The sequence below is a fragment of the Pelobates fuscus genome, chromosome 7 (assembly GCF_036172605.1).
Source record: "Pelobates fuscus isolate aPelFus1 chromosome 7, aPelFus1.pri, whole genome shotgun sequence".
In the NCBI taxonomy this organism is placed as follows: Eukaryota; Metazoa; Chordata; class Amphibia; order Anura; family Pelobatidae; genus Pelobates; species Pelobates fuscus.
Genome location: NC_086323.1, coordinates 15,200,421 through 15,218,008, shown reverse-complemented (window position 1 = coordinate 15,218,008; position 17,588 = coordinate 15,200,421). Strand labels below are relative to the sequence as shown.

At 52.0% G+C, this 17,588-nt stretch overlaps 9 non-coding genes across 9 annotated transcripts; all 9 read right to left on the bottom strand.

Annotated features, from left to right (window-relative positions):
• Positions 1–53: 53 nt before the first annotated feature.
• Positions 54–167, bottom strand: LOC134570100 (U5 spliceosomal RNA). Its single transcript, XR_010084750.1, has one exon. It is a non-coding gene; the product is annotated as a U5 spliceosomal RNA (small nuclear RNA).
• Positions 168–622: 455 nt separating this feature from the next.
• LOC134569944 (U5 spliceosomal RNA) lies at positions 623–735 on the bottom strand. Its single transcript, XR_010084606.1, has one exon. It is a non-coding gene; the product is annotated as a U5 spliceosomal RNA (small nuclear RNA).
• A 7,261-nt stretch (positions 736–7,996) lies between these two features.
• Positions 7,997–8,110, bottom strand: LOC134569836 (U5 spliceosomal RNA). Its single transcript, XR_010084502.1, has one exon. It is a non-coding gene; the product is annotated as a U5 spliceosomal RNA (small nuclear RNA).
• Positions 8,111–8,565: 455 nt separating this feature from the next.
• Positions 8,566–8,679, bottom strand: LOC134570099 (U5 spliceosomal RNA). The gene has a single exon (XR_010084749.1). It is a non-coding gene; the product is annotated as a U5 spliceosomal RNA (small nuclear RNA).
• Positions 8,680–9,138: 459 nt separating this feature from the next.
• Positions 9,139–9,252, bottom strand: LOC134569726 (U5 spliceosomal RNA). Its single transcript, XR_010084394.1, has one exon. It is a non-coding gene; the product is annotated as a U5 spliceosomal RNA (small nuclear RNA).
• A 453-nt stretch (positions 9,253–9,705) lies between these two features.
• Positions 9,706–9,819, bottom strand: LOC134569741 (U5 spliceosomal RNA). The gene has a single exon (XR_010084408.1). It is a non-coding gene; the product is annotated as a U5 spliceosomal RNA (small nuclear RNA).
• Positions 9,820–10,272: 453 nt separating this feature from the next.
• On the bottom strand, positions 10,273–10,388 carry LOC134569416 (U5 spliceosomal RNA). Its single transcript, XR_010084093.1, has one exon. It is a non-coding gene; the product is annotated as a U5 spliceosomal RNA (small nuclear RNA).
• Positions 10,389–16,547: 6,159 nt separating this feature from the next.
• Positions 16,548–16,665, bottom strand: LOC134569611 (U5 spliceosomal RNA). Its single transcript, XR_010084285.1, has one exon. It is a non-coding gene; the product is annotated as a U5 spliceosomal RNA (small nuclear RNA).
• Positions 16,666–17,122: 457 nt separating this feature from the next.
• Positions 17,123–17,236, bottom strand: LOC134569512 (U5 spliceosomal RNA). Its single transcript, XR_010084187.1, has one exon. It is a non-coding gene; the product is annotated as a U5 spliceosomal RNA (small nuclear RNA).
• Positions 17,237–17,588: the final 352 nt, after the last annotated feature.

Below are 17,588 nucleotides of genomic sequence, written 5' to 3'. Positions count from 1 at the left end.
CCTCTTGGATCTCTGTTTAAGAAGTTTCTTCTACTTTTGTACAAGTTTAGCACAGCCAGTGTAAACTGGGCCTGAAAAAATTGAGTGAAACTCATGGTCGTTCCTCTCCACGGAAATCTTTAGTAAAAGGCGAAAGATTTATTCGATCTGAAGAGAAACCAGAGTATAAAGTCCATCCATCTGACAGCAGGCAAGGTGCGGAACCTGCCTTTTACACGTATGGTGAGCAACCCTACATTAAACTGTAACTTGGAGAATCTGCCATAAATATTAATGACCCCACTAAATATGTAAAAAAAAGAAAAAATATCTGGGTTTTTTTTAAGATTGTATCATATTAACAGCAAAGGGAAGAGGAGCACAGCTGCTTGCAGTGCAACATGGGTATTCAAATGAGGCATGCCCACTGCTGACACGCCCCTAGATGCATGCTTGGTCTCTCGGCAGAGCCCTGCAGCTGTCAAGAATGCCAGAGCCTGAGGCATGCTTTGCCCGCAGTCAAAGATGCTGACATCATAAATAGGGAGCCAAAACTTTTTCTTTTTTTTGCAACAACTTGGTGCTTAGATCCTCTTGGATCTCTGTTTAAGAAGTTTCTTCTACTTTTGTACAAGTTTAGCACAGCCAGTGTAAACTGGGCCTGAAAAAATTGAGTGAAACTCATGGTCGTTCCTCTCCACGGAAATCTTTAGTAAAAGGCAAAGATTTATTCAATCTGAAGAGAAACCAGAGTATAAAGACCATCCATCTGACAGCAGGCAAGGTGCGGAACCTGCCTTTTACACGTATGGTGAGCAACCCTACATTAAACTGTAACTTGGAGAATCTGCCATAAATATTAATGACCCCACTAAATATGTAAAAAAAGACAAAATATCTGGTGTTTTTTTAAGCTTGTATCATATTAACAGCAAAGGGAAGAGGAGCACAGCTGCTTGCAGTGCAACATGGGTATTCAAATGAGGCATGCCCACTGCTGACACGCCCCTAAATGCATGCTTGGTCTCTCGGCAGAGCCCTGCAGCTGTCAAGAATGCCAGAGCCTGAGGCATGAAGCCCATGGAACAGTGAAACAGGGGAGTGGGCCTTGACAAGGCCAGGAAGTGGGCAGGTGGAAAATTATGGGATGGTTTAGGGTGGGGCTAAGTAGGGGAGGAGTCAGGTAGTGTAAATAGGCGGCCATCTTAAGTGAGGAGCCAGTTAATCTGAATTGCACTGACCTGTCACTTGTGGCTGGTCGGCGGAGTTCTTTTCTTTTTTCTCCCTCTGCAGGTAATGGCGTCACTGGAGGAGATTCTGGACGGAGTTCGGGCGGCGGTTCGTGACAGAGGAATGGCGTGGCTGCATGAACAGATCGGGGCTGCTGCCACCCACGCGGAGGGACCGGAGAGGAGGTCAGCGCGGAGGACCAGGCCGCCGCAGAGGTTGAGCCCAGGGGAGGCCCCGGCGGCCCGGCGGCGGAGGAGCCCTTCGGCGGTCGGCGGGTCGGCTGCCGGACCGAGCACAGCGGCGGAGGACGGAGTGCGGCGGGCGCCATCGGGCGGACCCGCCGGGCAGGCGACAGCGGGCGCGAAGCGGAGGCCACGAGGTCCAAAGGCGCCCCGCGTAATGGCGGCCGGCGGGACAGCAGGAAGTGGGAGTGCTGCAACGCCAGCGGACCATGCGGCTGCGGATGGCATCACCCACGCGGCCAGTGGGCAACAGACGGAGCGTCCCGGTGAGTCAACCTCCAGCGGTATCACTGAGGGGCAAAAGGGGAACGCAAAACGGGTTCCCATAGTACAAGCGGTCCGCCAGGCATTGCGGGGAGACCAGGTCAGCAGGGGATCCGAAGGGGCGGCTGGAGAGAGGATCAGAACTGAGCACAGTGGAATGGGAGGAGAAAGCAGCGGAGCGGGTCGGGCAGCTCAAAGGTTTTCGGGAGCTAGGAAGGCGACAGGCGGCCTATCCCAGGGGGTCCTGGCGGAGTCAGACAGGGCGGCCGGAGAGAGGCCCGGCGCAGCGGCTGTGGGAGAGCCGGTGGGTTCGACGCGCCACAGGGAAGCAAGGGGCGGCAGTATAGAGCGGGGGGGCCCATCCGGCTGCCCTCAGGTACGGCCAAGTGACAGGGAAGCGGCAGTAAGGGGCCAGGGCGGCGAGCGGCGCAGCAGCAGCGCCAGGTGCAGCAGTGACAGGAGCTGGTCAGGAAGACAGGAGAGCAGGGACAGGAGCCATTCACGGCTAGGCCGCAGCGAGTCAAGGTTCAGCGCCAGGGAGAGGAGAAGGAGATCCAGGTCAGAGGAAGGGAGGCGGAGCAGGAGGCGCAGTGCATCGGGATCTTCGGAGAGGAGCTTCAGGGAGCAGCGGCGGGGAGGACACAGCAAGGGAGGTCGGAGGGAGCTGAGGAGAGGATCCAGGGCAGTCGGAGAAGAGCGTGGGGAGGAAGGGCGGGTAGGGAGCTACTCGGGCAGACTACCCAGGATGTCTTCTCCTTACAGGTCACGGAGTAACTCACCAGCGGTTCCGAGGCGGGACCAGGCGGGCAGGAGTCGGCGACTATTGGGAGCTCCAGTGTCTGAAATGGCGGATGGAGGGACTGCAACCCCGCGGCCTGCGGCGGCCAGGGGCATCAGCGGTGAGTCTTCCTCTACACCACACCCTGGGACATTCATACACTGTTGTTTGAAGTCATTCATAGATTCATGGTCAGAGGATAGGGAACCACTTAGGTTCGATAAGGTTTGGTCAGCAGGTGACGGCAGCGGGTCTGGGTTGGAGAGGGCGACCTCAGGAGTGACAGGTGGTAATGGGGAGGAAACAAGGCCCACTGATAAGCCCGATGGATCGTCGGCGGGGGACGGGGTACTTGACGTGACGGGTGGGGACATTGCGGACGCAGCGCGTCAGAATGTACATGTGTCCTTCGCGGGGCCGTTAGGTTGCCATTTGAAAGGGGAGGTGAAAGAGAAGATTGCGAAAGGGGAATTCGTGGAAATATTTTCCCTTCTTCCCCTGGAGGAATTCTTAGATTTAAAAGAGGAGGACAAGAAGGACGCCAAGAAAGAGGAGGAGGAGAAAAGGCGGAGGTATCGGAAGATACCGAAGACCTTCGGCAATTGGCTATGGGCCTTTTGCATTTTGGCTAGTGTTATTGGGGAGAAGCGGCCGGAGTGCTGCTCGCAGTTGTTTTGTTACTTAGACGGAATTGGGGACGCATACCGCATCTATGGGGGGTTGGCATGGTGGAGGTACGATGAGCAGTTCCGTCAGCGACTGGCGGCCAACCCTTCCATGCGCTGGGACCAAATGGACCTGCCGCTGTGGATGCGGTTAATGATGGCGCAAAAGAATGCGCCCTTTCCAGGGACTGCCGGCACCGCTGCCGGGGGGGCGGTGGCGGCAGGTCAAAAGAAAGGTAACTGCTGGGCTTACAACGAGGGACAGTGTAAGTGGGGATCCGCTTGTAGATTCCGGCATGAATGCTCACGGTGCGGCGGGACCCACGGGGTCAACAGGTGTTTCAAGAAGGGTAAGTCGGCCGCAGGGGGGGGAGCAACGGGAGCGGTCGCTCCCGCAGCTCCCGCTGGGGGTGTCACCAGTGAAAGTAGGCGCGATGTTGCCTTGGCTAAGGCAATACGCTGATCAAGCAGTAGCAGAATTCCTTAGGGCGGGCTTTGCCGGGGGTTTTAAAATTCCCTTCAAAGCCACGGGGCCGGGTGCACCTTGTGAGAACCTCAGGTCGGTCAGGGAACACCCGGGGGTGGTGCGGGAGAAATTAGCCAAGGAAGTCCAATTGGGGAGGATGGCGGGGCCATTTCCGGCCCCGCCCTTGGCGAATCTGAGGTTGTCACCATTGGGGGTGGTCCCTAAGAAGGAAGAGGGAAAGTTTCGTTTGATTCATCATTTATCGCACCCAAAGGGGTCTTCGGTGAATGATGACATCGACGCCGACCTATGCTCGGTCTCCTACACGTCATTCGACAAAGCCGTCGAGCTGGTTAGGAGAGCAGGGCGTGGGGCGCTGATGGCCAAGGTGGACGTGGAGGCGGCTTTCCGGCTGCTGCCCATACACCCGGACTGTCACCACCTGTTGGGGTGTCACTTTGAGGGTGAAATCTTCGTGGACTTGTGTCTGCCTATGGGTTGTTCCATCTCTTGTGCCTACTTCGAGAGGTTTAGTACCTTCTTGGAATGGGTGGTGCGCATGGAATCGGCGGGGGGTGCCGTAGTGCACTACTTGGATGATTTTCTGTGTGTCGGCCCACGGGACTCTGAGCGGTGCGCTCAGGTACTGAGGGTGTTCCAGCGGGTGGCTCATACCTTCGGGGTGCCGTTGGCTGGGGACAAGACGGTGGGCCCCACCACGTGCCTTAGCTTCTTGGGACTCGAAATTGATTCGGAGCTCGGGGAATGCAGGTTGCCTAGTGACAAGCTGCGGCATCTGCGACAGCTAGTGGCAATAGTCAAGGGGGCGAGGAAAGTGACCTTGCAGGGGCTCCAATCCCTCGTGGGGAGCCTCAATTTTGTGTGCAGGGTGATCCCCATGGGGAGGATATTTTGTCGGAGGTTGGCACAAGCAACCAGTGGAGTGCGGCGGCCGTCTCACTACATTCGGGTGTCAGCCGAGATGAAAGACGATTTGGGGGTTTGGGAACAGTTTTTGGGCAACTTTAACGGGAAAGTGTTCTTTCGGGAACCGACGGTGTCGTCGGCCGCGATGAAGTTGTTTACAGACGCTTCCGGCAGCATTGGTTTTGGGGCCTACTTGGCGGGTAAGTGGTGCGCGGAGGCGTGGCCGGAACCGTGGAAGGTGAGTCCTCTGATTAAGAACTTAGCATTCTTGGAGTTGTTTCCCATCGTTGTCGCAGTGGTTCTCTGGGGTACGGAGTTGGCTAACAAAAAGGTGGTATTCTACTCCGATAACATGGCGGTAGTGCAAGCGATTAATAGCTTGACCGCCTCGTCGCCCCCGGTAGTACGCTTGCTGCGAAAACTGGTGCTTGGTTGTATGTCATTCAACATAGTGTTCAGGGCTAGGCACATCCCGGGGCTCCAGAATGTGGTGGCTGACTCACTGTCTCGTTTTCAGTGGGAACGCTTTCGGGAGGCAGCACCGGACGCGCAGGCCCAAGGGCAGGAGTGCCCGGGTGTGATGTGGCAACTCGGGATGGCCTGCTTGGAGACTGTGTGAGGAGGTCACTGGCGCCGAGCACTTGGTCGTCTTACATAAAGGTTTGGAAGCTATGGGACGAGACGGTGGCTCAGGTGGGTAGCGCCCCTACGGAGGGGCAACGCTTGGATGCACTTTTATGGTTGCTCTGTCGATTGTTTGCGGCTCAGGCGTCGCCTGCCATGGTGGACAGACACCTATCTGCCTTGGCTTTCCTGTTTAAATTCAATGGCTGGGTTGATGATACAAAACACTTCCTGGTCCGTCAAGCAGTGAAGGGATTCAAGAGGGGGAAGAAAACTGTGGACACGCGTAGGCCAGTGTCCTTTGATTTGTTGCGGGAGCTGGTGGGGGTTCTACCGGGAATTTGCAGCTCCACGTTCGAGGTAACGTTGTTCACGGTGGCATTTTGTGTGGGCTTTTTTCGGTGCATTTCGGATCGGGGAGTTGGTCAGCGCAAACAAGATGGGTCTTGGGGGTCTTCAGCTCGCAGATGTGGAGGTTCGTAGGGACAGGGTGCAAATTCAGTTGCGCCGCTCGAAGACGGACATTTTTGGTAAAGGTTGCACAATTGTGCTGTTCGGGTTGCCTGGTTCTGGGGTGTGCCCAGTGGAAACGGGGTCGGAGTACCGGGCATTGCGCCCGGGGGGTGATGGTTGCTTCCTTGTGCACCAAGACGGCTCGGCCCTGTCGCGTTTCCAGTTTATGAGGGTGTTTCGGATGGGAGTAAGTAAGCTGGGCCTGGAGCCTGGGCAATTTGGGACTCACTCCTTTAGAATTGGGGCGGCGACCGAGGCCGCATGGTTGGGACTGGGGGATGAGAGGATTAAACGCATTGGGAGGTGGGAATCCTTGCGTTTTCGATCATACGTTAGACCGGATAGGCTGGTGTGAGAGGGGCAGTGTTATGCTGTGATGGAAGTGGAATCCATCTGTTTGGTATTAACGTGTTTTTCTTTGCAGGATGGAAGGTGTGGATCTGGGGGCACTCGTATATCTATTGGGCTCAGAAGAGGGCTGCTGTTCGGAGAAGTGGAGCACAGCTCGGTTTTCTTCCAGGAGAAGTGTCAATTTCATGGTTCGGCTTTAGGGGGTTTAGCTGGCAAAGCCTTAGTAGCACGTTGTTTAGCAGGTTGACCGGAGGGTCCTCACCAGACATAGTTTTAATACACAGGGGTGGGAATGATTTGGGTCTGATTCCGCAAAGGGAGTTGGTTAGACGGATGAAGAGAGACGTTGATCGGCTGTTGGACCTGGTCCCTGGCGTGGTGGTGGTGTGGTCGGAAATGGTCCCCCGTTTCACGTGGCGGCACGCCAGGGATCCAGCTGCAGTGGCTCGATGCAGGGGCAAGGTTAACAGGGCAATGGCGAGCTTTGTGCGGCGAGTGGGGGGCATTGTAGTTCGGCATAGGGAACTGGAAGACATGTTGCCGGGTTATTTTAGGAGAGACGGGGTACACTTGTCGGACGTGGGTTGTGACTTGCTCAACCTAGGCTTTCAGGAAGGGATTAGCTTGGCCCTGTTTCAGGGTGGTGGGGGGCGCACATGTCCTTAAGGGATCAAGTCATGTGCTATGGCGGAACAGGGCGTGTTAAAGCCAGGAGTTAGCTGGAATTGGGAATGGACAGGCCAAGGCCTAGGCTGGAGTAGGCCAGATGGATTAGAGTGTTGGTAGGTTCAAGCTCTTCGGTGGCTTCGAACCTAGGGGGTAGGGGTGTCTGGGTACACCCCTACAGTTAACAGTATGGTTTTGGGGCCTCTCTGGTAGGCCGTGTGTTACTAGTTATATGTTAAGTGAATGTTAATTATTGTTCAAAAGATAGGGTCATTGTCAGGGGTATTGTGCGGGGGGATAGTAATATAATGTTAGCTGGACAATGACCCTAAATTGTTAATTTATTTATTTATATATTTAATAATTAATAAAGCTGTGGACGTTATAATCCAACAGATAAATTTGGTGTCAGTGTTTTATTTAAGGTAAAACTAAAAGTAGCACCTGCCGAATAACGACGGTGCATATGTCATGAAGCCCATGGAACAGTGAAACAGGGGAGTGGGCCTTGACAAGGCCAGGAAGTGGGCAGGTGGAAAATTATGGGATGGTTTAGGGTGGGGCTAAGTAGGGGAGGAGTCAGGTAGTGTAAATAGGCGGCCATCTTAAGTGAGGAGCCAGTTAATCTGAATTGCACTGACCTGTCACTTGTCCCTCCCTCCCTCCCTATAGTTGAGGTTTGATCCCGTTTGGTCACAGCGGCGGGAACAGGGCGTGTTAAAGCCAGGAGTTAGCTGGAATTGGGAATGGACAGGCCAAGGCCTAGGCTGGAGTAGGCCAGATGGATTAGAGTGTTGGTAGGTTCAAGCTCTTCGGTGGCTTCGAACCTAGGGGGTAGGGGTGTCTGGGTACACCCCTACAGTTAACAGTATGGTTTTGGGGCCTCTCTGGTAGGCCGTGTGTTACTAGTTATATGTTAAGTGAATGTTAATTATTGTTCAAAAGATAGGGTCATTGTCAGGGGTATTGTGCGGGGGGATAGTAATATAATGTTAGCTGGACAATGACCCTAAATTGTTAATTTATTTATTTATATATTTAATAATTAATAAAGCTGCGGACGTTATAATCCAACAGATAAATTTGGTGTCAGTGTTTTATTTAAGGTAAAACTAAAAGTAGCACCTGCCGAATAACGACGGTGCATATGTCATGCTTTGCCTGCAGTCAAAGATGCTGACATCATAAATAGGGAACCAAAACTTTTTCTTTTTTTCGCAACAGCTTGGTGCTTAGAACCACTTGGATCTCTGTTTAAGAAGTTTCTTCTACTTTTGTACAAGTTTAGCACAGCCAGTGTAAACTGGGCCTGAAAAAATTGAGTGAAACTGGTGGTCGTTCCTCTCCACGGAAATCTTTAGTAAAAGGCGAAAGATTTATTCGATCTGAAGAGAAACCAGAGTATAAAGTCCATCCATCTGACAGCAGGCAAGGTGCGGAACCTGCCTTTTACACGTATGGTGAGCAACCCTACATTAAGCTGTAACTTGGAGAATCTGCCATAAATATTAATGACCCCACTAAATATGTAAAAAAAAGACAAAATATCTGGTGTTTTTTTAAGCTTGTATCATATTAACAGCAAAGGGAAGAGGAGCACAGCTGCTTGCAGTGCAACATGGGTATTCAAATGAGGCATGCCCACTGCTGACACGCCCCTAAATGCATGCTTGGTCTCTCTGCAGAGCCCTGCAGCTGTCAAGAATGCCAGAGCCTGAGGCATGCTTTGCCCGCAGTCAAAGATGCTGACATCATAAATAGGGAACCAAAACTTTTTCTTTTTTTCGCAACAGCTTGGTGCTTAGAACCTCTTGGATCTCTGTTTAAGAAGTTTCTTCTACTTTTGTACAAGTTTAGCACAGCCAGTGTAAACTGGGCCTGAAAAAATTGAGTGAAACTCATGGTCGTTCCTCTCCACGGAAATCTTTAGTAAAAGGCGAAAGATTTATTCGATCTGAAGAGAAACCAGAGTATAAAGTCCATCCATCTGACAGCAGGCAAGGTGCGGAACCTGCCTTTTACACGTATGGTGAGCAACCCTACATTAAACTGTAACTTGGAGAATCTGCCATAAATATTAATGACCCCACTAAATATGTAAAAAAAGAAAAAAAATATATATATATATTTTTTAGCTTGTATCATATTAACAGCAAAGGGAAGAGGAGCACAGCTGCTTGCAGTGCAACATGGGTATTCAAATGAGGCATGCCCACTGCTGACACGCCCCTAAATTCATGCTTGGTCTCTCGGCAGAGCCCGGCAGCTGTCAAGAATGCCAGAACCTGAGGCATGCTTTGCCCGCAGTCAAAGATGCTGACATCATAAATAGGGATCCAAAACTTTTTCTTTTTTTCGCAACAGCTTGGTGCTTAGAACCTCTTGGATCTCTGTTTTTAAGAAGTTTCTTCTACTTTTATACAAGTTCAGCACAGCCAGTGTAAACTGGGCCTGAAAAAATTGAGTGAAACTCGTGGTCATTCCTCTCCACGGAAATCTTTAGTAAAAGGCGAAAGATTTATTCGATCTGAAGAGAAACCAAAGTATAAAGTCCATCCATCTGACAGCAGGCAAGGTGCGGAACCTGCCTTTTACACGTATGGTGAGCAACCCTACATTAAACTGTAACTTGGAGAATCTGCCATAAATATTAATGACCCCTCTAAATATGTAAAAAAAGACAAAATATCTGGTGTTTTTTTAAGCTTGTATCATATTAACAGCAAAGGGAAGAGGAGCACAGCTGCTTGCAGTGCAACATGGGTATTCAAATGAGGCATGCCCACTGCTGACACGCCCCTAAATGCATGCTTGGTCTATGGCAGAGCCCTGCAGCTGTCAAGAATGCCAGAGCCTGAGGCATGCTTTGCCCGCAGTCAAAGATGCTGACATCATAAATAGGGAACCAAAACTTTTTCTTTTTTTCGCAACAGCTTGGTGCTTAGAACCTCTTGGATCTCTGTTTAAGAAGTTTCTTCTACTTTTGTACAAGTTTAGCACAGCCAGTGTAAACTGGGCCTGAAAAAATTGAGTGAAACTCGTGGTCTTTCCTCTCCACGGAAATCTTTAGTAAAAGGCGAAAGATTTATTCGATCTGAAGAGAAACCAGAGTTTAAAGTCCATCCATCTGACAGCAGGCAAGGTGCGAAACCTGCCTTTTACACGTATGGTGAGCAACCCTACATTAAGCTGTAACTTGGAGAATCTGCCATAAATATTAATGACCCCACTAAATATGTAAAAAAAGACAAAATATCTGGTGTTTTTTTAAGCTTGTATCATATTAACAGCAAAGGGAAGAGGAGCACAGCTGCTTGCAGTGCAACATGGGTATTCAATTGAGGCATGCCCACTGCTGACACGCCCCTAAATGCATGCTTGGTCTCTCGGCAGAGCCCTGCAGCTGTCAAGAATGCCAGAGCCTGAGGCATGCTTTGCCTGCAGTCAAAGATGCTGACATCATAAATAGGGAACCAAAACTTTTTCTTTTTTTCGCAACAGCTTGGTGCTTAGAACCTCTTGGATCTCTGTTTAAGACGTTTCTTCTACTTTTGTACAAGTTTAGCACAGCCAGTGTAAACTGGGCCTGAAAAAAATTGAGTGAAACTCATGATCGTTCCTCTCCACGGAAATCTTTAGTAAAAGGCGAAAGATTTGTTCGATCTGAAAAGAAACCAGAGTATAAAGTCCATCCATCTGACAGCAGGCAAGGTGCGGAACCTGCCTTTTACACGTATGGTGAGCAACCCTACATTAAACTGTAACTTGGAGAATCTGCCATAAATATTAATGACCCCACTAAATATGTAAAAAAAGAAAAAATCTCTGTTTTTTTTTTTAAGCTTGTATCATATTAACAGCAAAGGGAAGAGGAGCACAGCTGCTTGCAGTGCAACATGGGTATTCAAATGAGGCATGCCCACTGCTGACACGCCCCTAAATGCATGCTTGGTCTCTCGGCAGAGCCCTGCAGCTGTCAAGAATGCCAGAGCCTGAGGCATGAAGCCCATGGAACAGTGAAACAGGGGAGTGGGCCTTGACAAGGCCAGGAAGTGGGCAGGTGGAAAATTATGGGATGGTTTAGGGTGGGGCTAAGTAGGGGAGGAGTCAGGTAGTGTAAATAGGCGGCCATCTTAAGTGAGGAGCCAGTTAATCTGAATTGCACTGACCTGTCACTTGTGGCTGGTCGGCGGAGTTCTTTTCTTTTTTCTCCCTCTGCAGGTAATTGTGTCACTGGAGGAGATTCTGGACGGAGTTCGGGCGGCGGTTCGTGACAGAGGAATGGCATGGCTGCATGAACAGATCGGGGCTGCTGCCACCCACGCGGAGGGACCGGAGAGGAGGTCAGCGCGGAGGACCAGGCCGCCGCAGAGGTTGAGCCCAGAGGAGGCCCCTGCGGCCCGGCGGCGGAGGAGCCCTTCGGCGGTCGGCGGGTCAGTTGCCGGACCGAGCACAGCGGCGGAGGACGGAGTGCGGCGGGCGCCATCGGGCGGACCCGCCGGGCAGGCGACAGCGGGCGCGAAGCGGAGGCCACGAGGTCCAAAGGCGCCCCGCGTAATGGCGGCCGGCGGGACAGCAGGAAGTGGGAGTGCTGCAACGCCAGCGGACCATGCGGCTGCGGATGGCATCACCCACGTGGCCAGTGGGCAACAGACGGAGCGTCCCGGTGAGTCAACCTCCAGCGGTATCACTGAGGGGCAAAAGGGGAACGTAAAACGGGTTCCCATAGTACAAGCGGTCCGCCAGGCATTGCGGGGAGACCAGGTCAGCAGGGGATCCGAAGGGGCGGCCGGAGGGAGGATCTGAACTGAGCACAGTGGAATGGGAGGAGAAAGCAGCGGAGCGGGTCGGGCAGCTCAAAGGTTTTCGGGAGCTAGGAAGGCGACAGGCGGCCTATCCCAGGGGGTCCTGGCGGAGTCAGACAGGGCGGCCGGAGAGAGGCCAGGCGCAGCGGCTGTGGGAGAGCCGGTGGGTTCGACGCGCCACAGGGAAGCAAGGGGTGGCAGTATAGAGCGGGGGGGCCCATCCGGCTGCCCCCAGGTACGGCCAAGTGACAGGGAAGCGGCAGTAAGGGGCCAGGGCGGCGAGCGGCGCAGCAGCAGCGCCAGGTGCAGCAGTGACAGGAGCTGGTCAGGAAGACAGGAGAGCAGGGACAGGAGCCATTCACGGCTAGGCCGCAGCGAGTCAAGGTTCAGCGCCAGGGAGAGGAGAAGGAGATCCAGGTCAGAGGAAGGGAGGCGGAGCAGGAGGCGCAGTGCATCGGGATCTTCGGAGAGGAGCTTCAGGGAGCAGCGGCGGGGAGGACACAGCAAGGGAGGTCGGAGGGAGCTGAGGAGAGGATCCAGGGCAGTCGGAGAAGAGCGTGGGGAGGAAGGGCGGGTAGGGAGCTACTCGGGCAGACTACCCAGGATGTCTTCTCCTTACAGGTCACGGAGTAACCTCCCGCTGGGGGTGTCACCAGTGAAAGTAGGCGCGATGTTGCCTTGGCTAAGGCAATACGCTGATCAAGCAGTAGCAGAATTCCTTAGGGCGGGCTTTGCCGGGGGTTTTAAAATTCCCTTCAAAGCCACGGGGCCGGGTGCACCTTGTGAGAACCTCAGGTCGGTCAGGGAACACCCGGGGGTGGTGCGGGAGAAATTAGCCAAGGAAGTCCAATTGGGGAGGATGGCGGGGCCATTTAAGGCCCCGCCCTTGGCGAATCTGAGGTTGTCACCATTGGGGGTGGTCCCTAAGAAGGAAGAGGGAAAGGTCCGTTTGATTCATCATTTATCGCACCCAAAGGGGTCTTCGGTGAATGATGACATCGACGCCGACCTATGCTCGGTCTCCTACACGTCATTCGACAAAGCCGTCGAGCTGGTTAGGAGAGCAGGGCGCGGGGCGCTGATGGCCAAGGTGGACGTGGAGGCGACTTTCCGGCTGCTGCCCATACACCCGGACTGTCACCACCTGTTGGGGTGTCACTTTGAGGGTGAAATCTTCGTGGACTTGTGTCTGCCTATGGGTTGTTCCATCTCTTGTGCCTACTTCGAGAGGTTTAGTACCTTCTTGGAATGGGTGGTGCGCATGGAATCGGCGGGGGGTGCCGTAGTGCACTACTTGGATGATTTTCTGTGTGTCGGCCCACGGGACTCTGAGCGGTGCGCTCAGGTACTGAGGGTGTTCCAGCGGGTGGCTCATACCTTCGGGGTGCCGTTGGCTGGGGACAAGACGGTGGGCCCCACCACGTGCCTTAGCTTCTTGGGACTCGAAATTGATTCGGAGCTCGGGGAATGCAGGTTGCCTAGTGACAAGCTGCGGCATCTGCGACAGCTAGTGGCAATAGTCAAGGGGGCGAGGAAAGTGACCTTGCAGGGGCTCCAATCCCTCGTGGGGAGCCTCAATTTTGCGTGCAGGGTGATCCCCATGGGGAGGATATTTTGTCGGAGGTTGGCACAAGCAACCAGTGGAGTGCGGCGGCCGTCTCACTACATTCGGGTGTCAGCCGAGATGAAAGACGATTTGGGGGTTTGGGAACAGTTTTTGGGCAACTTTAACGGGAAAGTGTTCTTTCGGGAACCGACGGTGTCGTCGGCCGCGATGAAGTTGTTTACAGACGCTTCCGGCAGCATTGGTTTTGGGGCCTACTTGGCGGGTAAGTGGTGCGCGGAGGCGTGGCCGGAACCGTGGAAGGTGAGTCCTCTGATTAAGAACTTAGCATTCTTGGAGTTGTTTCCCATCGTTGTCGCAGTGGTTCTCTGGGGTACGGAGTTGGCTAACAAAAAGGTGGTATTCTACTCCAATAACATGGCGGTAGTGCAAGCGATTAATAGCTTGACCGCCTCGTCGCCCCCGGTAGTACGCTTGCTGCGAAAACTGGTGCTTGGTTGTATGTCATTCAACATAGTGTTCAGGGCTAGGCACATCCCGGGGCTCCAGAATGTGGTGGCTGACTCACTGTCTCGTTTTCAGTGGGAACGCTTTCGGGAGGCAGCACCGGACGCGCAGGCCCAAGGGCAGGAGTGCCCGGGTGTGATGTGGCAACTCGGGATGGCCTGCTTGGAGACTGTGTGAGGAGGTCACTGGCGCCGAGCACTTGGTCGTCTTACATAAAGGTTTGGAAGCTATGGGACGAGACGGTGGCTCAGGTGGGTAGCGCCCCTACGGAGGGGCAACGCTTGGATGCACTTTTAAGGTTGCTCTGTCGATTGTTTGCGGCTCAGGCGTCGCCTGCCATGGTGGACAGACACCTATCTGCCTTGGCTTTCCTGTTTAAATTCAATGGCTGGGTTGATGATACAAAACACTTCCTGGTCCGTCAAGCAGTGAAGGGATTCAAGAGGGGGAAGAAAACTGTGGACACGCGTAGGCCAGTGTCCTTTGATTTGTTGCGGGAGCTGGTGGGGGTTCTACCGGGAATTTGCAGCTCCACGTTCGAGGTAACGTTGTTCACGGTGGCATTTGTGTGGGCTTTTTTCGGTGCATTTCGGATCGGGGAGTTGGCCAGCGCAAACAAGATGGGTCTTGGGGGTCTTCAGCTCGCAGATGTGGAGGTTCGTAGGGACAGGGTGCAAATTCAGTTGCGCCGCTCGAAGACGGACATTTTTGGTAAAGGTTGCACAATTGTGCTGTTCGGGTTGCCTGGTTCTGGGGTGTGCCCAGTGGAAACGGGGTCGGAGTACCGGGCATTGCGCCCGGGGGGTGATGGTTGCTTCCTTGTGCACCAAGACTGCTCGGCCCTGTCGCGTTTCCAGTTTACGAGGGTGTTTCGGATGGGAGTAAGTAAGCTGGGCCTGGAGCCTGGGCAATTTGGGACTCACTCCTTTAGAATTGGGGCGGCGACCGAGGCCGCACGGTTGGGACTGGGGGATGAGAGGATTAAACGCATTGGGAGGTGGGAATCCTTGCGTTTTCGATCATACGTTAGACCGGATAGGCTGGTGTGAGAGGGGCAGTGTTATGCTGTGATGGAAGTGGAATCCATCTGTTTGGTATTAACGTGTTTTTCTTTGCAGGATGGAAGGTGTGGATCTGGGGGCACTCGTATATCTATTGGGCTCAGAAGAGGGCTGCTGTTCGGAGAAGTGGAGCACAGCTCGGTTTTCTTCCAGGAGAAGTGTCAATTTCATGGTTCGGCTTTAGGGGGTTTAGCTGGCAAAGCCTTAGTAGCACGTTGTTTAGCAGGTTGACCGGAGGGTCCTCACCAGACATAGTTTTAATACACGGGGGTGGGAATGATTTGGGTCTGATTCCGCAAAGGGAGTTGGTTAGACGGATGAAGAGAGACGTTGATCGGCTGTTGGACCTGGTCCCTGGCGTGGTGGTGGTGTGGTCGGAAATGGTCCCCCGTTTCACGTGGCGGCACGCCAGGGATCCAGCTGCAGTGGCTCGATGCAGGGGCAAGGTTAACAGGGCAATGGCGAGCTTTGTGCGGCGAGTGGGGGGCATTGTAGTTCGGCATAGGGAACTGGAAGACATGTTGCCGGGTTATTTTAGGAGAGACGGGGTACACTTGTCGGACGTGGGTTGTGACTTGCTCAACCTAGGCTTTCAGGAAGGGATTAGCTTGGCCCTGTTTCAGGGTGGTGGGGGGCGCACATGTCATTAAGGGATCAAGTCATGTGCTATGGCGGAACAGGGCGTGTTAAAGCCAGGAGTTAGCTGGAATTGGGAATGGACAGGCCAAGGCCTAGGCTGGAGTAGGCCAGATGGATTAGAGTGTTGGTAGGTTCAAGCTCTTCGGTGGCTTCGAACCTAGGGGGTAGGGGTGTCTGGGTACACCCCTACAGTTAACAGTATGGTTTTGGGGCCTCTCTGGTAGGCCGTGTGTTACTAGTTATATGTTAAGTGAATGTTAATTATTGTTCAAAAGATAGGGTCATTGTCAGGGGTATTGTGCGGGGGGATAGTAATATAATGTTAGCTGGACAATGACCCTAAATTGTTAATTTATTTATTTATATATTTAATAATTAATAAAGCTGTGGACGTTATAATCCAACAGATAAATTTGGTGTCAGTGTTTTATTTAAGGTAAAACTAAAAGTAGCACCTGCCGAATAACGACGGTGCATATGTCATGAAGCCCATGGAACAGTGAAACAGGGGAGTGGGCCTTGACAAGGCCAGGAAGTGGGCAGGTGGAAAATTATGGGATGGTTTAGGGTGGGGCTAAGTAGGGGAGGAGTCAGATAGTGTAAATAGGCGGCCATCTTAAGTGAGGAGCCAGTTAATCTGAATTGCACTGACCTGTCACTTGTCCCTCCCTCCCTCCCTATAGTTGAGGTTTGATCCCGTTTGGTCACAGCGGCGGGAACAGGGCGTGTTAAAGCCAGGAGTTAGCTGGAATTGGGAATGGACAGGCCAAGGCCTAGGCTGGAGTAGGCCAGATGGATTAGAGTGTTGGTAGGTTCAAGCTCTTCGGTGGCTTCGAACCTAGGGGGTAGGGGTGTCTGGGTACACCCCTACAGTTAACAGTATGGTTTTGGGGCCTCTCTGGTAGGCCGTGTGTTACTAGTTATATGTTAAGTGAATGTTAATTATTGTTCAAAAGATAGGGTCATTGTCAGGGGTATTGTGCGGGGGGATAGTAATATAATGTTAGCTGGACAATGACCCTAAATTGTTAATTTATTTATTTATATATTTAATAATTAATAAAGCTGTGGACGTTATAATCCAACAGATAAATTTGGTGTCAGTGTTTTATTTAAGGTAAAACTAAAAGTAGCACCTGCCGAATAACGACGGTGCATTTGTCATAAATAGGGAACCAAAACCTTTTCTTTTTTTCGCAACAGCTTGGTGCTTAGAACCTCTTGGATCTCTGTTTAAGAAGTTTCTTCTACTTTTGTACAAGTTTAGCACAGCCAGTGTAAACTGAGCCTGAAAAAATTGAGTGAAACTCATGGTCGTTCCTCTCCACGGAAATCTTTAGTAAAAGGCGAAAGATTTATTCAATCTGAAGAGAAACCAGAGTATAGAATCCATCCATCTGACAGCAGGCAAGGTGCGGAACCTGCCTTTTACACGTATGGTGAGCAACCCTACATTAAGCTTTAACTTGGAGAATCTGCCATAAATATTAATGACCCCACTAAATATGTAAAAAAAGAAAAAAATATATATATATTTTTTTTTAGCTTGTATCATGTTAACAGCAAAGGGAAGAGGAGCACAGCTGCTTGCAGTGCAACATGGGTATTCAAATGAGGCATGCCCACTGCTGACACGCCCCTAAATGCATGCTTGGTCTCTCGGCAGAGCCCTGCAGCTGTCAAGAATGCCAGAGCCTGAGGCATGCTTTGCCCGCAGTCAAAGATGCTGACATCATAAATAGGGAGCCAAAACTTTTTCTTTTTTTCGCAACAGCTTGGTGCTTAGAACCTCTTGGATCTCTGTTTAAGAAGTTTCTTCTACTTTTGTACAAGTTTAGCACAGCCAGTTTAAACTGGGCCTGAAAAAACTGAGTGAAACTCATGGTCGTTCCTCTCCACGGAAATCTTTAGTAAAAGGCGAAAGATTTATTCGATCTGAAGAGAAACCAGAGTATAAAGTCCATCCATCTGACAGCAGGCAAGGTGCGGAACCTGCCTTTTACACGTATGGTGAGCAATCCTACATTAAGCTGTAACTTGGAGAATCTGCCATAAATATTAATGACCCCACTAAATATGTAAAAAAAGACAAAATATCTGGTGTTTTTTAAGCTTGTATCATATTAACAGCAAAGGGAAGAGGAGCACAGCTGCTTGCAGTGCAACATGGGTATTCAAATGAGGCATGCCCACTGCTGACACGCCCCTAAATGCATGCTTGGTCTCTCGGCAGAGCCCTGCAGCTGTCAAGAATGCCAGAGCCTGAGGCATGCTTTGCCCGCAGTCAAAGATGCTGACATCATAAAT